We start from the raw sequence: 23,790 nt of genomic DNA, 5'->3' as shown, positions 1-23,790 counted from the left end.
CAAACTGTTAATATTATACTTAATTTAATTTAAACATAACTGAAAGTAAAATGATCAATAATAGAGAAAGTGATCTTTATTGCCTTAAAATGTTGCCAAATATGTCTCGCACCGTCAACCAAAGCACTTCTGCCAGCTAAAAGGAACTTAAGAACGTATTTGTCAACATTTCCTCTTTGCTTAACACTATGTAAATACCATTTCGACAAGGCATATCACATTATGGAAGTTATGATTAGAGCTGAGCTCTACGAATCATCCAAATGATTCGAATTAATAGAATTAGTTCACTTAGGTGATTTGAATCACTGATTCGAGTCATTCACTGATTCGAATTTACGGAATCATTTCTAATTCGTATCAGCAAGTGTTTTGATAATGAAATTGATAAAAATGATACAAATAGGATTTATTTATAAAAATGGCTTTAAAATATATTTGTCTTTTTTAAAAAAATTTTGATATGAATAAAGTGTAAAAAAATAGAGATTAGCTTGAGAATTGCAATAAAAAGTTTAGATCCTGTTCTATGTTCAGCTTTTCTGCTAATTGCTTTTGTAGTTCATCTGTTGATTGCTTTTGTAGTTCCTTTCAAATGACTTCACCAACCGGCTTGCTTATTCTAGGCAAACATATTTTAGTCTTAAATTAAATAAATAATCCGAAGAAATTGAAGTATTACTTGATAAGAACTTCAATCACTTCAAAAGTATGGAAAATGGAAACTACAGTCGACGTGTTTCAAGAGCTCAAAAACAGGTGTCCAGTTTCATGATTTTCTAGACGTGAACGTGAATGAGAAGAAACAAAAGTATTTTGAAATATAAAACGCAAAGTTGTCAACTGAAAATATGTAACCAAAAAGGAAAAAAAAACTAGAAAAAACCACAGTAGCCGAATAGTAAAAGCTGAAAAACAGAACAACAGAAACCACAGAGGACGAGATGGGCAATCAAGGTAAAATGCAATTCTATGAGGTACGGAGAGATGGTGAGGAGCTAATTTCGTTATAAAGGGACTCATCATTCATACGTATAAAACAAGATTCCAGGACATCAAGATGAGCTGATATGAATGTAGTGGAAGTAATTTTGGTATTGCTGAAATTGAATATTAGCCCAATATTCCAACAACGTGCAGCAATTGATGATTTTTCGAATTCTTGAAAACGGACATATCTATCGCTTTCCTTAAGACATATCCGCCAACAAGAACTTAAAAAGTTTAACTGACTAACCTGAGTCTGAATTTGTATGAATAGTGGCACATTCTTTAAAACAATGGGTTAGAAAATATAAACATATACATCCTGTTAAGTCTTTTGTTTCATGTACATGTTGGTACTATTTCATTTCAGTGGGTCTTGGGTTATTATAAGTGTATTTTTTCCTTAGACCACAATTACTTAAGCAACCCTAGAGTCAATAATAACTTAGCAGGCTACGTAAGCTTAGAGGTTAAAGCTATCAACTCCCAATCAAATCAGCCAGGGAGGCATCCGTTGTTTTCTTCTCCATGTAGCGTAAACAACTGTGACAAGATTGCCACAATCATGCCATTCGTCGTGAAACTGAGGAAACAAAATCTCCATGATCAATTTTAGCTATTTTTGGCTTTAATATTTTTTATCTATTCACTTATATTTAACTTATTTTGTCATTTCAGCTACTTTTGTTATACTTCTACTGAAATGGATTTTGCAATATTACTTAGAATGATAATCTTACTTGGAGGCTTAAAACTAAAAGCGTTAAAAATAAAATAATGATATGAAAAAATATAAAGTAATAATACGATATTATCTTATAACACCAATGATATATTTTTCACCAAGCAGGTTTTCTGATATATTGGCAAGCATATATATGTGATATCAGCTGATATTGCTTTAGAAATAACAACACTTTTCAAAATTGCCTGAAATTAGTTTGTACTGGTGTTGCTTACCTTTCTTAAATTTGAAAATGAAAAATAAATTCTAAAATATTTTATTGTGCTTTGAGCACCTATCGAAACTCTTTTGCTTTGTCCGGGCTCTAAATTAACTTTCGTTACTGTTTTTAATAATAAAAATATTTTTCATATTAAAAAATTAGCTTCGGCTAGTTTTATAGGGATTATTCTTATAGAAAATACATGCATTTAATTATTAATTTTTAAAAAATTGGAACTTTTTGATTTCGAAGCGCAATTATGTTTAAATGAAATAATTGTAGCACTTTTATGGTAAAATTATTAAGCAATAAATTTACTTTTGAAGCCAACTATTCTCTATAGTGAGATTTTTTTTCTTGAAGAAAGTCTAGAAAATGCAACATATTTATACCAAAGTTGCTAACAACGAAGACACGCATTGCAGAACTTTTGGTCATGATTCCTAAAATATGACTAAACACAATTATTATAATAGATTAAATGATTCCATCATCCTCCACCGCATGAATAAATAAAATAAAATAAAATGCCATCGTTATTTAATTTTGTATAGTTGAAATAACTGATTTAGAAGTAAATCTTAATGTTTTATCTTCATGTTTTGTCATTTACCAATTATGCTTTTGAGATGGCATGCTCTTTCGATCAGGTTTCCATGCTTATAAGATAAGTAGTTCGTATTTTGTGTGTTCTTCATATCTCTAAATCGTTCTTCAAATAACCTTGGCTATTTTATATCTCTTAAAATGGATTTACCATTTAAAAAGAATTAAAGATTAAAGGATCTAAAAAAGAATTTTTTTCATTGATTTTTGAAATATTCAAGAAAGAAATTCTTTAATAGAAAATGATGATTCTTAAAAGATGGAACCGTAATTCCGCTAGAAAAATCAAGATAAATCACAAAAAGTTTTAAATTGAGATTTTTATATGTTTGGCATTTTCGCTTAGTAAGATATCTACTGCAAATATAAAAATAAATAAATATAAATAAAATAAAAATAAAAAAGATAAAATAATTAGATAAATAAATAAAAAATTAATAAAACTTCATTTTAGTATTGAGAGTATTAACAAGTGAGAGAAAAAACTGTGAAGCCACCTTTTTCTGCTTTTCTCGAAATTTATCGTGAAGTACCTTAATTGTTTTTTAATCGCTCGGCTAAATAATAACACTAATTACTGCCAGCATTTTAAATCCTTCTATCTTGTTATAAAAAGTGTATATTATTGCCAATTCTGGTATACGTTTTTTCCATGTTTGCTTTGCAATAATTAAATACTAAAAAAAAAAAAAAAAAAGAAAAAAAAGAAACGAAAAACGAAAAGCAATGGGAAGATGGATTATGATAGACATTAAAATATGTTTTTTTTACTGTCCTTAATCATTATTCCATTATTATTTATGTATCCATTGTTCTGCTGTTATTTATTAACTTGCAATTTAATTATGAGGCTCTTTTATCATTTTATGCCAATTAATTAAATATTGCACTCTAAAGTAGCATATTCTTGTAGATTTTTTTTTTCAAACATATATAATATATTTTTTGGAATAAAATACTTGTGAGATTTTTCCCCTCTGTTACTCTTGGAATTCAACCACTGCATTTCTGAAAATATTACATACATAGCTTTTCATTTAAGCTACTGTTATACATATGCGTTAGAATAATATATATTTATTATATTATTTAATATAGTTAAAAAATGATATAAATTCAAAGAGGTAAGCACAATCAAAGTTTATTTCTGCCAGATATTCAAAAGAAATTGAATGCCTTGAGCAAGATTCTGCCTATCGATATCAACGAAAAAAAATGGCTTAAGATAAAACCAGGGAAAAAATGTGGGTTTAAAAGACTTATAAAGAATATTAATTCAACATACAAGTAATTTAAGCCAGTCAATGACTCTCGTAGGCCGTGGTGTGGCTCAGGGGATAGAGTGCTTTATTCCTAATTTATAGACTTGGGTTCGAAACTCAGCTGTAGCTGGTCGATACGAATTCCGTACCCGGCTCGCACTGACCACAGTTCTGAAGTAAAATATCCTCAGTGGTAGACGGATCATGGTTTAGTTTCTCATGGCCATCAAGCTAACCATGGGAGGTTTTCATGGTTTTCTTTTCCGCGTAACGTAAATGCGGGTTAGTTCCATCAAAAGTCCTCCAAGTAGGCAAACTTTCTCTCTATACTTCATCCAGGAGTTCCCTTGTCTTTTGAATTAGGCTCAAAATTACAAAACTAAGTTATTGAACATTGGTTGTTGTAAACTCAAAAATGGGTCGACTGTAATAAAATAAAATAAGACTAAGTCTTTTTATTCCTACAACCATGAATCAGTGATAAAACGTTCGTCTTCAAAGATTTGAACCGGGTTCGAATCCCACCGATGGCAGGTTGATACAAATTCCGCATCCGGCTCATACCGACCACAGTACTGACATATGCACAGTGGTAGACGAATTATGGGTTAGAGTCCGTTGCAGTCAGTTTAACTCGGAGAATTTCGTGGTTTTCCTCTCAATGTAAAGTAAATGCGAGTTAGCCCTCCACGAAGGCAAACTTATCTCAATACTTGATCCAGAAATTCAATTATCTTCTGGAGTGGGTTTAAAATTACAAGTTTACGGAGTTCAATATTTAATCAAAAATTAGGTCGACAGCTCAACTACGGTAATAAGATAAATTATCGGATATTTCCTAAATTATCGGATGTACTTGAATATCATTACGAGAGTGGTAAAATATTTCTATTTGCTTGTAAATACAAAGTTTCTCCTACTTAAAATTAAAATAAATCATTTAATTTAATTATTGGATTTTAAATCTGAAGTAATTAAATTTTTTTTTTTTTTTAGTTTATATTAGTTTTTAAAATCATGATAGGAAAAATATTTTAATAAATTTTCCTAACCTTTTAACCCGGACTTATGTCCCGGTGGCTTTTTCCAAATAGATTTTCAACGAAAATCTATTCGGTGGCTTAAGGCTTGGTAGTCAACGAAAAATAGTTTTTGACATATTATTCAATTGGGAAAATGTTCACTGCTGAAAAAAGATTCAATAAACTTTAAATTATGTGTCCAACTTTCGAAGATTATAAAATATATGTTATCTTACCAAATAAAAATTTATATTTTTTATCTTCCTAAAACTTAACTTTTTCGAAGATAGTTATTCACTCAGCAACAAATATGCCGTGAATAACCTTCAGAAATTTCGCAATTTTATATTTTCAAACAGTTGTTGAACTGCCGACCAAATTTTGAGGTTACGACTACTAATGTTCATCACCGTAGCCTTGTAATTTTGAACACAATCCAGAACACAAGGAAACTTCTGTATCAAGTGTTGGGAAAAAATTTTGCCTTCTTGGTGAACTTTTTGCTGAAACTAGATCGCATGGAGTGGAAACCCACGAAAGCCTCTCACGGTAGGCTTATTGGCAAGGAAAGTCTTACCCATGATCCGTCTAACACTGAGGACATTTTTGAGTCAGCACTGTGATCGGTGCAAGTCAAGTTCTGAATTCGTATCGACCAGTCATCGCTGGGATTCGAACCCGATTCACGTAATTAGAAGGAGAGCGCTCTATCCCTTGACTCACCTCGGCTCAATATTCCGTAATTAACAAAAAAGTAGATACGTAATTGAAAAAAAGATGATCCCAAGTCTATGCTTTTTTTTTCAAAGTGAACTTATTCAACAATTTTCTCACATTTATCTCAAAATGCTTTAGTGTTTGTTGCTCCTCGTTTACAAAAGCATAGTACTACGCACGTAAAGTTATACCGTAAAATAGTTAAGAAACACATTTTGAGAAGACAAAATTTTTTCCGAAAATCTCAGAAAAATTTATTTGATATAATGTTCTTAATCAATTGAAAAACTATCATTCTAAGTAGGAAACTGAATTTCATTAACGCCGATTCAGTTTCTGTGGTTAACGAAATACTAAGAAACGTTTTTAAAAATTGCGTGTACCGTCACTGCTTCATATATTCAGAAACGTTCCGGGATTTCTTTACAGTTCATGTGTTTTACAATTTTACATAAAAATCTCAGATTCCATGTAAGCGAGACCGATTCTGAAGGAAAAGTCTGTCCAGTAGTTGAATGTGATAAAGTTTAAAAGCCAGTTAAGTCTGATTGTGGTTGCTATATGAGTAATTTAGTTAAGTTTCATCATTAAGTTACTAAGCTATGATACGTTAATACGTTTAGTAAAATTTTAAAATAAATAAACTGATTTTTTTCTTTGCGTGATAGTGTTTAAGAGCAATTATTCAAATGTCCTGATTCAAATGTTTTCACATTTCTTCTAAAATAATGCATTCATATTTTTTTCACGAAATTTTACTAAAATTGTTAACTGAAGAACCAGATGATTGTCAAACTGATTGTTCAAGAACATACTATTGTTCAGAAATACCAGCAGGCTGTCCAGAAGGTTACGAGTTGGTAACACCAATATGTAGATGTTATCAAGAGGGTTAAAAATTATAGGTATTATTTTGATGCAATGATAAAGAGAATTCTCTAATTTCTAAAATGTACTTTTCCTGTTAGTACTTTTCTATATTTGGTAAAGCAGTTAACCCCACCACGATCTGCAGTTTGACACCGGAAGTCCACTAATTCGATGAAATGAAAAACATTTATTGGGTAGTCAGATAATATTTCGGAATCGCAAGTTGAGTTGAAATGTGCAACTAAAGAATAATATGTGCCAGAAATAAAAATAATGAAAAAAAAGATATTCAACAGTGGATTTAAATAAACAAAGATAAATAGTTGCATGATAGCTAGGTTATACGACATCACAATGTGTACGATTGTCCCAAAAACGTCCAGGGAATTTCAGAAGAAAGATTTGCCACAGAGCCATTGAAAGTCTCCACCGTTTTCAGACTCATAATTGATTTAATCATTTACGATGCATGTGATTATATTTGTATCCATTGAAACATTTCATAAAATATTTCATTGCTTTTACAAAACAATAAAAATAAAGTGAAAATGAATTATACTCGACCCAGAAATAGTTACATTAGAATTTCATATAAATATATTTTTCAGCAACAGTATATTGAATAAGCTAAAATAAAGGATATGAATTTATGAAAACTGGCACCACTATTTCCTATTGTATTTTTCCATTCATTATAAACTAACTAAATTGATCAATAAAGAATTTATTTGCTTTTTAACCATTCCTATCTTTTAAATAGTTTTCCTTTCCATTTCTTTTTGTCAACTAAAACCATAATTCAACTAATTTTATTCATTTTCGGATGATATTCCAATCATGAATTTAGATCCAAACTTCGACTTCTAGACGTGCAAATCAAGCCTTATTATTTTATTTTTTAAAAAAAGAGATTATTTTTAATAATACTTTGAAAGGAATTCCTTTTTTGCGATATATGCTTTTAAAATAGTAATTAGTCTTTCTTTAATTAATATTTCACAACCACTGAGTCGGTTCCGCCAAAAGAATGCTCTGATATTTAATTACGGGAATACTCGTTTCTCTCAATCCATAATTAATTTCATGCAATTTTCTCTGAATCAGCAGAACAATTTTTAAAAACCTTATTTCGTTTTAGTCTCCAACTCTTCCAAAACAATTTAAGATTTTTTTTTATTTAGTTTTTTAATTTTAAAATTAATGTAGAAAACTATACATTATTTGCTTGAAAAAATATTATTCAATAAGCAAAAATTAAAGACAAAAGACTAAATTCTCGCTAATAGAGAATAGGTACTAATACTTTTAGGAGAAACGTAATAAATCGTCATGCTATTGTTGACGCCAACGATATTTGATTTTGTACGAGACGCTAATGGTATTATGATAATTGGTTCAGTTTTAATAGATGCCTGAAATACTAATACACTTACAGTGTTTTATATTGGTATTAGTTAAGACTTTATCTATACAGAGCAGTTTTATTCTACATACAGAGGAAAGTGCTTTTACGGGCCCTCGAAATTTTTAAGTACCAGAAAAAATTGTTTGATTATGGTAAATTTTGATTCTTAGGAATTGGCCTCGATCAACATCATCATGCAAAATGATACTGAATACAGTTAATCTTTATTTTAATGTAATGGAATACTATAAGCATGTTTTGCTTAATCTAATAATGCAAAGCCACCTTGAAGAGCAAAATGTAATAACAAATAAATAGATGCTGGAATTAATATTTAGCTATATTAACTTTGTGGTTCATGTTTTTCAATTTTTTTCGTGCTTTTGTAGTGCTTCACAGTACGGATTTAATGATTACTTCGTTCCACCCATATGAAGAGAACGAGTACTCACTTAGTAAAAAATATATTCAGCTCCAGAAAATAAAACAGATACTTGAAGAGCAATAAACGTGAAAACAAAGGAACATGATCAAATACAAAAACTAAAGTTTACTTATAGAAAGTAAAGTAAATGACTGAATAAATATATTAAATAAAGAAATAAAATTGAATATATGAGACGTTCTCGTATTTGGAAGCCCTTTGTCACCTTAACGCGTCTAGACGTGTTCGTTTCCTTTTTACGAAAGTCTGTAAGATAATATTTAAAAAATATATATTTCTTTAGAAAATAAAAAAAAATATTACTTTAAATAAGAGAATTAAAATAAAACTAAAACTAAATATTCCGATGAAAGCAGCAGTAGTTCTTAATCATGTCCTTATTCAAGTATGTTCTGCTATTTTTTTCAGAACAAGAATATATTTTTTTGCCCACTTTAAACATGTCCTAGTGACTCTATCAAGCCCATGCATGATGGATTGATTGCAGCAAGGAGAAAAGAATTCTAGTAAGCAAAACTACCGGTCTCTAAGGTACTGATTTTCCTTCTAAAATAAAGTATTTTTGGTTAATAAAACCGAAATATACGATATTTAAATCATTCATTTTTTAAATCGTATTTTTTTTATCATATGGTAACGGTTTGCTAGAAGTTCTAATTTTAAAAATTAGAGTTCTTATTACCACACACAAAAAAAATCCAAAACTGAAAAGTAAATTTCACCGATTAAATGCTTTTTATGTCGTGCTATAAGGTATCATAATAAAATGACCAAATTTTATCACATTTACCAAGCTTTATCACGTATTTTCTAACCATATTTTGTTAATTTTGCTAAAATTGTTACCAAAGTGCTCATTAAAAATTAACAAGGATTTCGGTGTTTCCATAGAATGGTATATTTTTCCTTATTCTATTAGTTTTGCCCATTCTTTTTTTCTCAGTTTGTATTACATGCGAATATGTTTTACAAATTACTTTTACAATATGAGAACGATTCCTTGTAGGTATGTACAAAATCCACTAGAAGAGCATTTTTGGTGGGGTAAAAACACCACGATTTCTCTGTAGACAATAAGAAGCTATGACTGTTGTGTTGTTGTTAAGTAGAAATCAAGAAAAATTGCTAAGTGATTTTCTAAAAATAACACATAGGGACAATGTGCCTTAAAGTATTTCAACGCTAGAAAAAGTACTGTACATCGTTATATAGCCTCCAGTCTTTTAAATATGATATAATAATTTCTGGTATGGAATAATTATACTACCTACATTCTTCCGTTAAATTCTTCTAAAATCACGTATATACAATATGTAAATAACTGATGATTGAAATGAAAAAACTAATTTGAAACTTAAATGCCACATTGAAAACTAGCTATTTACCGGACTCAATTAAAAGATCAAGATATATATATATATATATATATATATATATATATATATATATATATATATATATATATATATATATATATATATATATATATATATATATATATATATATATATATATATATATATATATTCTCTGTATATATATGTTACGGGGAAACACCGAAATCTGGAGGATGTCAACAATCACATAGTCGCTTTGGTGAATGTCCGAAATATTTGTTATATCCAATTTTATATTAATTTATTCGTTAATATTATTATATTTAATTGATATATTTATATTTATTCTATATTTTAATACTTACTGACGATAGATTAGAAGAAACATCAGTGTTTGGAGTATCGGGCAAATATATACCGGGCAGTGGCACTTAACCTTAAAAAAACATCAGTGTAGGATATACCGGGCAAATGTATACCAGCTAGTGGCACTTAACCTTAAAAAAACATCAGTGTAGGGTTAAAATATCGAATAAATGTAATTAAAGTAGAGCGCCGATTATCCGAACTGCTCGGGACCGAACGTGGTTCGGATAATGAAAAGTTCGGATAATTGGAAAGTTGTTTAAAATCTAGTTTAAATTATTATTATTTATGCACTAACTTCCCTTCACACTTTTCCAGGCTTAGGAATGGCAGTACTATCTAAAATAGCTCTGGCGTATTAAAAAAAAATTTCTCCAATTTTTAAGTACTTTTTTTATTGTTAATTATTTTTTACTTTCTTTCATTTAGAATTCTTTTTATCATATTTCATCTTTTATCTCAATTACTGATTTTACCACATTTTTCTTTATTTTCCATTGCAAAAAAAAATCCAGCAAAGGCTTTTGTTTCAAAGAAGATGCTCTTTTTTGAGCAGCCATATCCCTCATTCATTGTAAATAAATGAACTGAACTGGATCAACGTCATTTTGACGCTCTAGCCAATTCCTAATGAATTGCATGCTTCTATATGAGAAAGTCCACTATCTTGAACTTGATCACATACTTCTTCCTCTTTGTCTGTGGAGTTCTAATTTTCATTCAAAATTTCAGCAACAATTTCATCACCATTTAAAATTTGAAATTCTGCGTCCTTTTCAGTGTCTCGACACCAGTCTTATATTTCTTCTCCTGGTATCTTTTTATCCGGAAGATCAACTGGTTCAGAAACTTCAGTTTTGTTTGTTTTTCTGTTAAGAATTTTATTCCAAGATTTTCTAAGCGTCGATGTTTTTACAAAATTGCAGGCATCAGCTATCATCATGCAGCATTCTTTTAAATCAATAGCTTTGATTGAGTCTCGGAAATCCCCCTCATTTTGTTCATCCGATAATAAAATCTTCCTTCAATGTTGCTCTCTATGAAGACGTTTTAAGGTTTCAATAATTTTTTAAGGTTGCATATTAAATATGGTGTTTAGATGTAGCGGATATTATTTATTCTTGAAAAATTGTCGATAAGTTAAAAAAAAATTTGTAAAAAAAAAAACAAACGAATATTTGCTAAATACCCTTATTTCTGACTCTCCCCGGTGAATGTCAACAATCACATAGTCGCTTTGGTGAATGTCCGAAAAATTTGTTATATCCAATTTTATATTAATTTATTCGCTAATATTATTATATTTATTTGATATATTTATATTTATTCTATATTTTAATACTTACTGACGATAGATTAGAAGAAATATCAGTGTTTGGAGTATCGGGCAAATATATACCGGGCAATGGCACTTGACCTTAAAAAACATCAGTGTAGGGTATACCGGGCAAATGTATAGCACGCAGTGGCACTTAACCTTAAAAAAACATCAGTGTAGGGTATACCGGGCAAATGTATACCGGGCAGTGGCACTTAACCTTAAAAAAAACATCAGTGTAGGGTTAAAATATTGAATAAATGTAATTATATCCACTAATAAATTCATATCAAATCGAATGTAATAAATATTTCGGACATTCACCAAAGCATATCTATGATTGTTGAGATACACCGGTGAGGGTCCGAATGTACAAGAATGTAATGAAATATTCGATCTTTCACCGACGTATTTGGTGTTTGTTGACATTCACCGGTGAAAGTCAACAGCCACCGATTTCGGTCTTTTGCCGTGATATATATATATATACTCTAATAAATTGATATATTGAAGAAAAAAATAAGAAATATTTATCTTAAATTTTATTGCTATAAATTTTTCGTTCATTGGATTCTGAACCAAAAGTTTAGCTAAGTTTTTTTATTTAGTGCTGATCGACAACTCGTAAAATTAAACTATTGCTAATTTTTCAATTGTTTCAAATGTTTGTATATAGTTTACCGTATGACATCCAGAGTTTGTGAAACCGGTTTGTATAACCTTGCATATTGTAAAGCAGGTATTGTTTTCTGCAGTTAAAAATTGTTGAAACAAGCATATGTAGTCTGAAAAACTGAGGTTTTGGTAATAATTTTAGTGCATCATCATCACACCAGAGAATATTGACACCATCCAATTAAAAATTTTTAAAGGAACTATTACATCAAAAGTTATGAAATTCTGTTGCAGCTCCATTTTGATGAGAATGCAAATTAAACACCTGTTTCATTCTATTGCCTCACGATTGATTGATTGCAGCAGGGTGTGTATAATAACGCGCGATTTCCCGTAATTAATATATGCTTATAACTCTTCCTATCTCCATCCCTCAGGTAGGAATACATAAATATCTCTATCTATCTATCTATCTATCTATCTATATATATATGTATATATAAATTCCAAAAAAAAATAGAATAAAACTCAAAATGCATTTACATATTACATTTTGAGTTTTATTCTGTTTTTTTTTAATTCATACTTTCTATTTTTGCATAATTGTTTTATCTTGCTGTTTTTAAATTTATTTCACTTTTTTTGCTTAATAAGGTTTATTTTCGTTTCAAACTTTTTTGGTGCTCCTTTCACTATTGTATTGATGTATTGATATGTTTTGCTTTTGCTATCATAATATAATATAATATTAGAAAGTATTATATTAGAATATTAAATAATATAATATTAGAAAGCATAATTTTTGTCAGATATAATCGTGTATTTTATTTTTCTTTCAATATTTTTTTAATTTAAAAAAGTTTGCTAATTTAAAAATTCGTAAAAAATATTTAATAATTTTTATTTTTCCTTGAAAAATCTTTTCGTTGCTTTCTGCATATTTTTATTTTATTGTATGAGCTCTGTGTACTTGCAGCTTATGCACAGTAAATAAAAATGAACTATAATTTATGTAGAAAAAGTATTCTAGATAAATGAAAATAAAAAGCCGGAGGTTCTTTCATAGACCTTGATATCAACACATGGTCTATAGCCCCTTTCTTCTAATTTTGAAACTATCTTCACTATATTAGATGATAATAAAGGTATTTGTGCTCTCTTTTCAAAAGGTTTAGTTTTCTGTTTGTTACTGCTAACCATGTGACTGTTTATTTATATTCCTTTTTTATATCGTTTTCTTAACTGATTATGTTAAGAGATATGTTTTATTAATATCGATGCTTTTTATGAAATTTTCATTCCAAAACAAGAGATAACAGTAAAAATAGATAATAACTGTAGGACGGAGTAATCTTACGTTACGGGAGTATACGTTAGCGGGATGCAAATTGCCAAACCACACCGCGGATTAGAAACTTGGCGATTGCAGTTGGAATTGGCGATGGATTACGCGTAAATGGAGGGAGAACGAAATTACATTAACCTAGACAGTGTAATTCGACATTCTTTTTCTACTCCTCGACTAGCCATGATGAATAAAAATAACTCATCAATTCCTTTTAGTACAGAATTAAATAAGAAGATAACCTTTTTACTGTTGGGATCACTTAACAGATACACTGTATTTACATTTTATTGAACGCAATAATTTATATTTTATAAAACGATCTTGTTTTTTGATGTAACTGATTTAATTTGTTTCACAGGAATTGTGTTTGCGAAGAAATAAAAATATTTTATTAATCAACCAATCGCAAAAACTAACGTAACATTTTAATACCATATTTTATTGGAACGCTATTTTGAAGAATTAATTCTATTTAACTTTTAATGTTTGAAAACATAACCTGTTTTATTTTAATGATATTCTCTATTAAATCAATCTTAATAAAAGAATAATGTAAACATTTTTTATGAAGATTTTTTTTTAGAAATTAACAAAGACATATTATTTGCTAGAAAAAAAATTAGAGTGTTCAAAAATGTTATCACGCTTTAAAGTAAAAATTTCTTGCAAATGAAATAATCGATATTTTTGAAATTTTAAAGTGATCGGAAATTCGCTAGTGGAGAAAAAAATATGTGCAATATATTTAAGAAGGAAAAAAAGTACAAATGAAGAGATTTTTCTTCAATGACCTATGTCGAGCTTGTTTTATTACTCGAAGCATTCATTGAAAAAAAAAATTATTAAATTACTTTTTTTTTCAATGGGATAAGATCTTAAACTTCGCGAAAAATTGATTCAATTCCTTGATATACATAAAAGTCCGCGAATACTTCTTTTATTACGGAGGTCATAGATGCCTTAGTCTTTCAATATTACAATAATAAATGCAATTAATAGATGATACACAATTTCAAAAATATATTTTATTTACATATATTGCGTACAGGTTTATGCGTAACATACATACGTATCATACGTAACTGTTAAATGAATTAAGTAATTAAAAAACATAATTAAAAAATAACATATTTTAAAAACTAACATAATTAAAAAGGTATATAGTGAAAGATAATGAAAATTTTCTGATGCGATGTTGCTCTACCTTGATTTTTTCTCACATTTTCAGCGAGATTTCATTTTCTTTCTTTCCTTGAGTGTTTCTCACGAACTGATGGGCGCCTAGAGGGTATCCTCTCGCTGCCCCTGGTAACTCCAACTTTTCTTCGGCTTATTGAAGAAGGTTGTACTTTAATTTTATCTCTGGAGGTTTTAGAGATGTGACCACCAGCTGTACTTTGAAAGGAGTCCCACGCGCTCCGAGTTTTAACTCCATCAATCCTTTTCCTTATCCTGTTTAAAAGTGTTCCAGACGTGCGAAATTTCTGATGGCATCTTCGTTGAGCCTAAAATGTTAAAATAATTTCTAACGAATTTCCAATGTTAGATACGTTTAGAGTTTGCAGTAAATTATTAAAATTAGACAAACGAGTAAATAATCTTAATATTGTTTGCTTCAAGTTTCTCATTATCCGTAAATTAGAAAAATAGTCAAAGATATGAAAAAAAGAGATAATTTTCATCTTGAAATATAAAATATTTTAAATTTGCTATCATAGAAATTTTACTCATAATATTTGCTCTCATAGAAACAGTATCGTTACAAAATGTCTTATTAAAAAGAAGTCGAAAATAATATGAATATCTTATTAAACTGTGCTCACTGTACTTATAGTTTAAATGATTAGATAAAAAAAAACACCTTCAAGAAACAAATACGCAGGCTCATATAGGTTATCAGAAATTGAAAAACTACTGTATTTAACTGTCATATGCAATTTTACACCTAAATATTATTATTTTTATTCGTCCAAACGGCATTTCAATCTCGAAAACTTTTAATTTAACACTAATAGCGAACCTCTCAGTTGTCAAATATTAATAATAATTATTATTTTCAACAAATCGTTTAAACACAAATTTTTTATTCTCGAACTTTATACTATCCTTCAAATGAAAATATCAGAAAATTTATTTAAAAAAAACTATATTTCAAAATTGAGCTATTGGCGACAACAGAGGCTAGATGTATGTACTGAACTGAAATAGATTATGTTATCGAACTCACATTTAAGACTTAGATCAATTTAATTTCTACTTCTGTGTCTAAACATTGAGAAAAGGAAAACTTTTAATTACAATAAATCCTTTTTCTAAACATTTAAGTAGTTTAACAAAACTAATTGATAATTATAAGTCGACATTTTAATTACCAATAAAACATAGCTGTGAAAGCTGATTTTTACTTTTGAAAATAGATATTCCTTTTACTTGGTTATTTTGTTTCTAAGTTCTACAAAAATGCAAAGCAAATTATTATTATCAACAAGCTAAATGATTATTATTATTTGATTAATAATGTATTATCAACTGTTTTAGATCCGTGTATTCTCCTAGCTTAAACAAGTTAGAATATGAAAAGTTCGTTTCGTTTTGGTAAAAACCATTACACGCGCGCACACCTTTATATATATATATATATATATATATATATATATATATATATATATATATATATATATATATATATATATATATATATATATATATATATATATATATATATATATATATATATATATATATATATATATATATATATATATATATATATATATATATATATATAATAGGCATGTAGTAGGTATTCTAATTTCACTATAAAATATCATAATACGAAAAAAATTAAAGTAAAATGAAATTTTACTACTTTAACATCCGCGTCTTATTAAATCGGAAGCAGGAAACGCGAGATAATTCTAATTTCAAAGAACATAGTGTTACTTTTTGGTCCCCTCCCCTCCAACCTTTTTCAGCAGGCAGTAACTTTCAGCCGCCCTACTCCTAAAAGTGTATAAATTATTGTCACTTTACTGTTTTCACATTATAAGCACGACGTTTCCCCGATTTCTTGCCTTTTTTCTACAACAGTATTGAATTTCAAGAAAAGTCGTCTAAAGAAGTAAATAAATTTCATCTGATCAAAATGTAGTTTTATATTTTTTGTCAAAAACTTGATTTTTCATCTTTTGAAATTTTGATTTTAATGCCATTTCTTCAACTTCCTTCGGGTTGTTCTTAATTTATGAATTTAATATCTACTTTATTTTTCTCTTCCCTTTTAAACTGTAAAATTCATTTTCTCCATTTGTAAATGATGGAAAAAAATTACTAATCTGATTGCGTAAACAGTTAATTCTCAAAAATGGGACATTCTAATTTAATTCCTTTTAATAGTCATTTATATTATTATTTATAATTATTTACACGAAATTATAATAAAGAAAAGTTTGATTAGAAATTTAAAAGTTTTTGCTGCAATAATCTATTTCTATTGACAAAATCCAAAAACATGACAGAATTCAAGTATTTTTTTTTTCAGAGCGAAATGCATTTTTATTTAAAAGGGAACAGTATTGACTTAATATTTATGAGATAAAAGACTCTCTAATCGCTAACACCAATAAGAGGAAAAAATTTAAATTTTTTTTCTTCTCCGCAAAAAGTTTAAAACGTAAGTTGTTGTTCTTTCATTATAAAGCAATCGCATAATATTCTCGTATCATGTAATACTTCATGACAAAGTTACTTATCTACCGTTTTACAATTAATAAATGAAATAATTTTTAAATTCTACTTGCATTTTAAAATGTAATACTCAATTGCTCAATGAATTTTACGATTATTATTATAAAACTGTGTATAATGAACATTTCAACTAAAATAATTAGTACAAAATAGCTGCTGAAAATTCTCTCAAACATTTATAAGTATTATACATTTAAAAATTTAACCTTTTCTCGTTATTGCTAAATAATCTCTACGTCGAAAAATATTTAAAGAATTTCATAATAACTGAAAATTAAATAAAAATTTAAAAAAATTATAAATGGTTATTGAACAGAACCATTAAGTTTAATTAATGAATACAGAATTGGAAACAAAGTCTCTGCTAAGCAATAAAAAAAATTGAGATATTTAATGTAAACAAATTTTATTGTAATCATCATTTCAATATTAAGGATTAAAAGTTATTGTGAAATTATTAATTTTAATTAGTGTGTAGGAAAAGAAGTTCACTATTCGATATATATTTAATTAAAGTTATGAAAATATAGAATTGGTTATGGAGATAATAATGTATAATTTTTTTAATCTTAGTTTTAATAAGACCTCTTAAAAAACACTTATGAACACAATTTAGTTAACAGATACAAAAGTTTATGTCGACGCTATAACAAAAAAAATATGCTTTATATTTCATTGAATGCAGAATTCGACATTAAATCAGAAATAATAAATAAATTAATAGTAATTTGCCTTCACAAATGTATTATTTATTTTTGTAGTTGCAGTTGATTGCTTGATGGCTATATAAACACAAGCAGCGCATTGGCAGTCTTTTGTCTTTCTAATAGCAGCGTAACTTGAATTACGACTGCTGTGATGGCACACATAGTCTTTAAGAAAAGCATAATTTAGTAACAAATTATTCAAATATATATAGAAAAAATTATAATACAGTTAAAGAACATGTATTTGCAACTAAGTTTTTTTTTGTCTCAGTTGGACGAGATCTACGTGTAATCCATGATGTGCAGGTATTAACGCTGAATGCGTCAATCCATGCGTGGATGCCATTATATGATTTAATGGACGAGCGGATTTCCATCATTTTCCATCATATTTGGTGATGATATTCGAGAATTTGTTTGGAAGATCCGCTTCATTGATACTAAGAAGTAACGTCGCATCCATATCTAACTTGTTGAATGTTACGCGATACCGAAAACAAAACAAAAACATAAGCGCACAGCTGTTTGGCGATTGGCGAGAACGCTCCTTTAACGCTAATATAAATTTTCGCCAACCCTTTCCAATCCGCGGTATGGTCTGGCAATTCGCTAGCGGGATACGTTACCTTCAAGGTTTCTCAAAAATCGTGTTCTTAAACAAGTTAAGATATCCTCAATTTGACGAAATATTCATCGGAAGAATTTGTCCAAAAAAATGTCAAATTTGAGTACACGTTTTTTACAGAGAATCGCTTACACATTTTATTAAAACGGATTAAACACATACAAAAAAGAACATTGTTTTACATATTAAAATAAAACATTTGAAAGCGATCATAAATTTTTATTTTCTACTTATAGAAATAATTTTATACCGTATTTTTAAATTGTAGTAACATTTTTTTCTTTAAATTTCAGATTCTCAGTATCAAGGGTCAGCCATGTATAAAGTATTATTAATCTTACTACTCATTCAGATAATATCTATCCATGCAATTCTTCCAGTATGTCCAAGATATTGCCCACAAATTCAATGTGTCCCAGGTTACGCACCCAGGAGGATTGGTTGCTGCAATCAATGTGTGAAAGTTGAAAGTAAACATATTTAATAATTTTAAAGGAACACAATAACTTATGTTTATTGCTTTTTCATATTGTTCACCATATTATTTTTGTATTTATGTATATCTGAATAATTTAAATTGGGACCTCTTATTCTAAATTTAGTACGTAAGGATAAGGGGTGTTTTTCTATTATGAACTGTTACTTCATGTGCTTTGAACATCAGATACTTTTATTTATATATATTATCTTATTTTTTTCGTTTTCTATTAATTATTGCCAAAAACTGGTTTCAAATAGGTACAGAGTTCGCTGCCTTATCGCAATTTATTGGTTTAGAGACGAACCGGACAAGCTGGCCTAATCCTTAAATTACGATAAAACAATATCTCTGAGCTTATTTTAATGGTACTGTCGACAATAATAATAGTAACATAATTAGTAGTAACATAAAATTTTTATAAATAATAAAATATTAATGAATTTTCTTAAAATAATAAAATATCCATTTCGGAAGAGTAAAAGTGCAAGTTCAAAGGCACACGATAAACATGTCCATATTAGGAAACCGCCCCCAGCAGCGTAGGACGACATTTCCGGTCATGGTTCCCTAGGTAATTTCTAATCTTAATAGTGTTCCCTACTTCTCTTAGAAGTTTGTCGCAACATTTAAGGAAAATCTTGCATATGTAAAGTAAGAAAAAGTATAAAAGAAAAAGTATAGTAAGTAAAGTAAGAAAAAGTATGAAGTATGAAAAAGTATATGTGATCGATTCGAACTCTTTGATATATGAAACTCTTTAAAAGCATTAGTTATATTCGCTTAACTTCGATTTTATTGGTTTAAGCTTGAAAAGCATATTAAAAACAATGCAGACACTTACATATGTGAAATTCAAAAATGTTACTAATTTAGAATAAAATCTTATTTACTGAGCACTCTTTTACCTCTTTTCTTCTGATGACGATGTCCCAAATGTCCACCATCTTCTTTTCTTATTTCGGAGAGCATAAAGAAAAAAATGACACACTTTCCAATTCTTAATCAAGAAATTACACACAGGTTTGAGAATAGTTGTTGAATGCTGAATAAATGTCGTCTCACACCATTTTAAATCAGAAATATTCATATGTGTTACTTTCTAGCATTAAATATTGATAAAAGTTTCTAATTACTTATCTGAGAGAAATAAATTTATTCTAAATAGATTATATTATGTGATATCAAAAATAAATTTTCCACTAATGTTTGTTTAACATTTAATTTAATAATTTCCAAGAGTATGTTTATCAGTATTTTTCTTCTTACATATTTTCAGATGAGTGCGAAACCAATTGTGAAGGAAGAATCTGCCCGATAATTGATTGTAGAGAAGGCTATGTTCCAGTAAAATCTGACTGTAGTTGCTGTGATGTTTGCAAACCAATCAAAAGTAATTACCCATATTAGATAAAACATTAATGTCTATATAAGCAGGTAAATACATGTTGACAATAAAGCTTGTTCGTACTTGGAACGAAAACTGAAACATCAGTCCCAAATGCGAGATACTCCTTGCGTGGAAGTATAAATTAATAAAATCTAAGAAATAAGCAGGTAATTGAAAAAAATGTTCTATATTTTTGTTTTAATTACACTATTGAATTTGCGAATGTAACATAATAATTTAGAGATATTTGCAGTTTTAATTAGGATTAATATTAAACACAAGATATTTATCAATGGATATTAGACAGAAATATGTTGTTCACTGGTTTAAATTAGCTTTTGTTACGATAAATGTTTTTCAAACAAACATTTTTCCTCATTTAAACATCCATTTGCGTTTCCTAATGTCAAAAATTCAGACTTAGTATTTTAGAAGAATTTAAAAAAATGACGCGATGTTATCTGAATTTATCTTGCAATTACAGGAATTAATCCTTCTTCAATGCCCTATTTTTGTTAAGGTCATAAAACAAAGCAAACAAGCAATAGTATAGCTGCTTTATGCAATGTTTTCTATAATATAGAAAGAAGGCCATAATAATATATAATAAAAAAAATTTCCCAACCCCTCTCCCAACACTCATGAAACATATTGTTCGAGACAAGAAATAGCACTTTAACACTGTAAAAGAAAGAAGGTCGAATAACTGGACAAGAACAACTGAAATAATGTTGCGGGTACGATAATGTACGATAATTTACAGTAATGTAGAGTAATGGCTACGATAAGATAGCTTAATTAGCTCCCCAAGAGCTTAACCCTAGAATAATACTGTACAGACATTTCCCTGATATGCTCTACTCTCCCATTGTAAAATATGGGAAAATAATAATTTTTTTTTGCTGCATGGAAGCTTGCCCTAAAAGTTGGGAAAAAGCCGGACCTAACACTCAAAGGGTTAAACCTCTATGGCTATAATAATCTTATTATAGCATACATAAGTTTAAGCTAGGCATCTAGAAGCAAACTAAGATAGTAATTTTATTTTCCTGTTGAAATTATTTAAACCCATACATATTATAACTAACACAGACGACTAACCACCTGGATGCTGAACATTTTGAATAATGAGAGCGATCCAAAGTTTGGACTATTTATGTTAATTTTACTTTTTGCTTATTTCGTTATTTCTCGAGAAGTTTTTTTTTAAATGAATTGAAAGGTTTTCGCACTCAATTATAAAATTCGTTTATCCTAGAGACAATGTCATGTTAAAAATAACTTTTAGTAAATATTCATTATTATTTTTTTTGTAATGGTCGAAAAAAATTTGAATTGTAGGGTATACAATTTTTGCATCTGTCTAAATAATTTAAATTACATGTCAAAGTACAAAATTTGAGCAAAACCACTCAAATTTTAAGTATCTGACTTCAATCTATTAAGAACTACATGATCGATTTAACCCAAAGCTTGTTTTTTTTTTGTCATGTAAAATTACATTCTTCAAAATGATGTAAAAATTTGTATACCTTAGAGCTCGAAAACTTTTTGTCGAGGTGGTGCCAGTTTACATTATTGATGCAAAATATTTAACCATTATTGCTGGAATAGCATTTTTTTTAAATTAATGTAAAAGGAGGTAATTTTTGCATATGTTTAGAGATTTTATGTGAGATATTAAACTATAACAAAATACTAACTTATCCAATGAGCGAGGAAAGCAGTACGAAGGAAACTACGAACCAATTCCGAGGTTTAACGAGCTCGGCAATGGAGGTGTCAGTTTTCATAATCGTTGTAAATTATTTCAAGTCGTCATTGCTCGAATTCCATTTTTTAATTATTTTAAATACCTTTATATAAACAAGAAAATCTGCTTAAAACACTCCGCAAAAAACTTTTGTTTTTGACTAAATATCAAAGAAAATATTAAATGGGAATGTAGAGCATGGTATTCAAATATACAATGCAAAGAAAGATACATTTCAAAATAATTTAATTTTAAATATTGTTTTTAGAGAAAATAAATAAGTAATATTATTTTCTCTTCTTTTACAGGTACATCCTAATCGTGATAATTATAGTAAAATATATGTGTAAATGAAGGAAAATTTAATAAAGTATTCATTTTCTTGCTTGTAAATTTTTCTTTTTAAATTGAACGTGTGCATGAGCACGCCAACATGATATGACAATGTATTTGTATTTGATTTTGCGACCAATTTTTTCCAAGATTTGACATTCGAAATATTTAAAATATTCAACAGTTGCGAATTTTGATCACTCTTAAAACTAAACTATAGATGCTAACCTGCTGATATTTAAACTTGTATATTGTTCCTAAGGTGAAATATGTTGAAAACTAAGTTTAATCAGAGAAATTGAAGTTTAATTCATTTCTACAACATAGTAAACGTACATCATTGAATAGTTTCCACTGAAATATGATGTTTGGATATTAAAGTTTGAAATAGAAGTATTAGATAAAAATTCATAAAGTTTCGGTCGGGTTTAATTTCGCTGACTGCGCAAATTAAACAGCTGTTTTGTAATATTGACTTACGAATCTATTTCAAATCTGATTCTATAAGAAAATGAATACCAACGTGTAAATTACCGTACGTCATAAATCTTCTGTATCTTCATCTCTCAAGGGAGGAGCAATTTTTTCTAGACTAAGTTTTATTCCTTTTCTTAACCGTTTTTCATAAAAAAATCTAATTAATGTTGATGTCATAATAGATAAATTTTAAATTACAAATTGTTTTTAATTAAAAAGTTAGAAAACTTATAACATGCTGTACTAGCTTTGTAGGAAACGTTATTTGAATTTAACTGTAAGGGAAAATGTATTTTCAAAACCAAAAAAAAGAACATTTTTTCCCAATTAATTTAAATTTTATAGTAATTATTGTAACATTAAAGAAATCTAAGAAATAAAAGGAGAAAAGCTAAGAATAAGTTCTTAATTGTTGGCCATTAAAATTTTACTCACAAAGAAGATTTTTGTTTTACTTTCTAGTTAATTTCTAAGTTTATAAATATCTTGACAGATTTAATTAGTTTTGATAGGTTTAAAAATTAATAACAAAAATTTAAGCAACCTTTTGTTAAACAAAATTTCTTTAAACAACCATATTCATCAATTTTGTCTTAAAAGAAATTGAGAAAATATCTTTAAGTAGGATGTCAATTAAATGCAGTTAAAACTAAAATTTCAAATTTCAAAAAAATTTCCTACGAGGAATTTTTCGAAGATGTGAAAATAATCTTAAAATTAGTATACAAAAATCTAATTTTGACAACAAGAATTAAATATGACATACATGTTACACTGATAATAAATTTGATTTAAATTAAGATAAAAAGATTTGGCACCCAGAGGCCTGGTACTTTTCACCGTAAAATCCATTTTTACTGAAAAAATGTACAGATCAAAAAATTTGTTTTTTTTTTAGTAATCACTATAATTACTGCAAAAATTTCGGTAAAAAATTTTACAGTTAGAATACACTGCAAGGATGCTGTACTCTTAACGTAACTTTATTTGATACGAAACTTTTTTTACAGTATAGGGGAGAGTGGGGTCAATTGT

The 23,790-nt window shown here is 28.4% G+C and overlaps 1 long non-coding RNA gene across 2 annotated transcripts; it reads left to right on the top strand.

Annotated features, from left to right (window-relative positions):
• The first annotated feature begins 12,211 nt into the window (after positions 1 to 12,211).
• LOC107438462 (uncharacterized) lies at positions 12,212 to 22,338 on the top strand. Of its 2 annotated transcripts, none has more exons than XR_011636601.2 (4): positions 12,212 to 12,334; positions 18,618 to 18,794; positions 20,082 to 20,195; positions 22,254 to 22,338. It is a non-coding gene; the product is annotated as an uncharacterized LOC107438462 (long non-coding RNA). The 2 variants fall into 2 exon arrangements; XR_011636602.2 differs by lacking the exon at positions 12,212 to 12,334 and adding an exon at positions 16,211 to 16,366.
• The last annotated feature ends 1,452 nt before the right edge of the window (positions 22,339 to 23,790 follow it).

Source organism: Parasteatoda tepidariorum, chromosome 1, assembly GCF_982258835.1.
Source record: "Parasteatoda tepidariorum strain Cologne lab strain chromosome 1, Ptep-v5.0, whole genome shotgun sequence".
In the NCBI taxonomy this organism is placed as follows: domain Eukaryota; kingdom Metazoa; phylum Arthropoda; class Arachnida; order Araneae; family Theridiidae; genus Parasteatoda; species Parasteatoda tepidariorum.
Note: the sequence above shows the minus strand (reverse complement) of the source record. Positions and strands in the feature narration are given on the sequence as shown.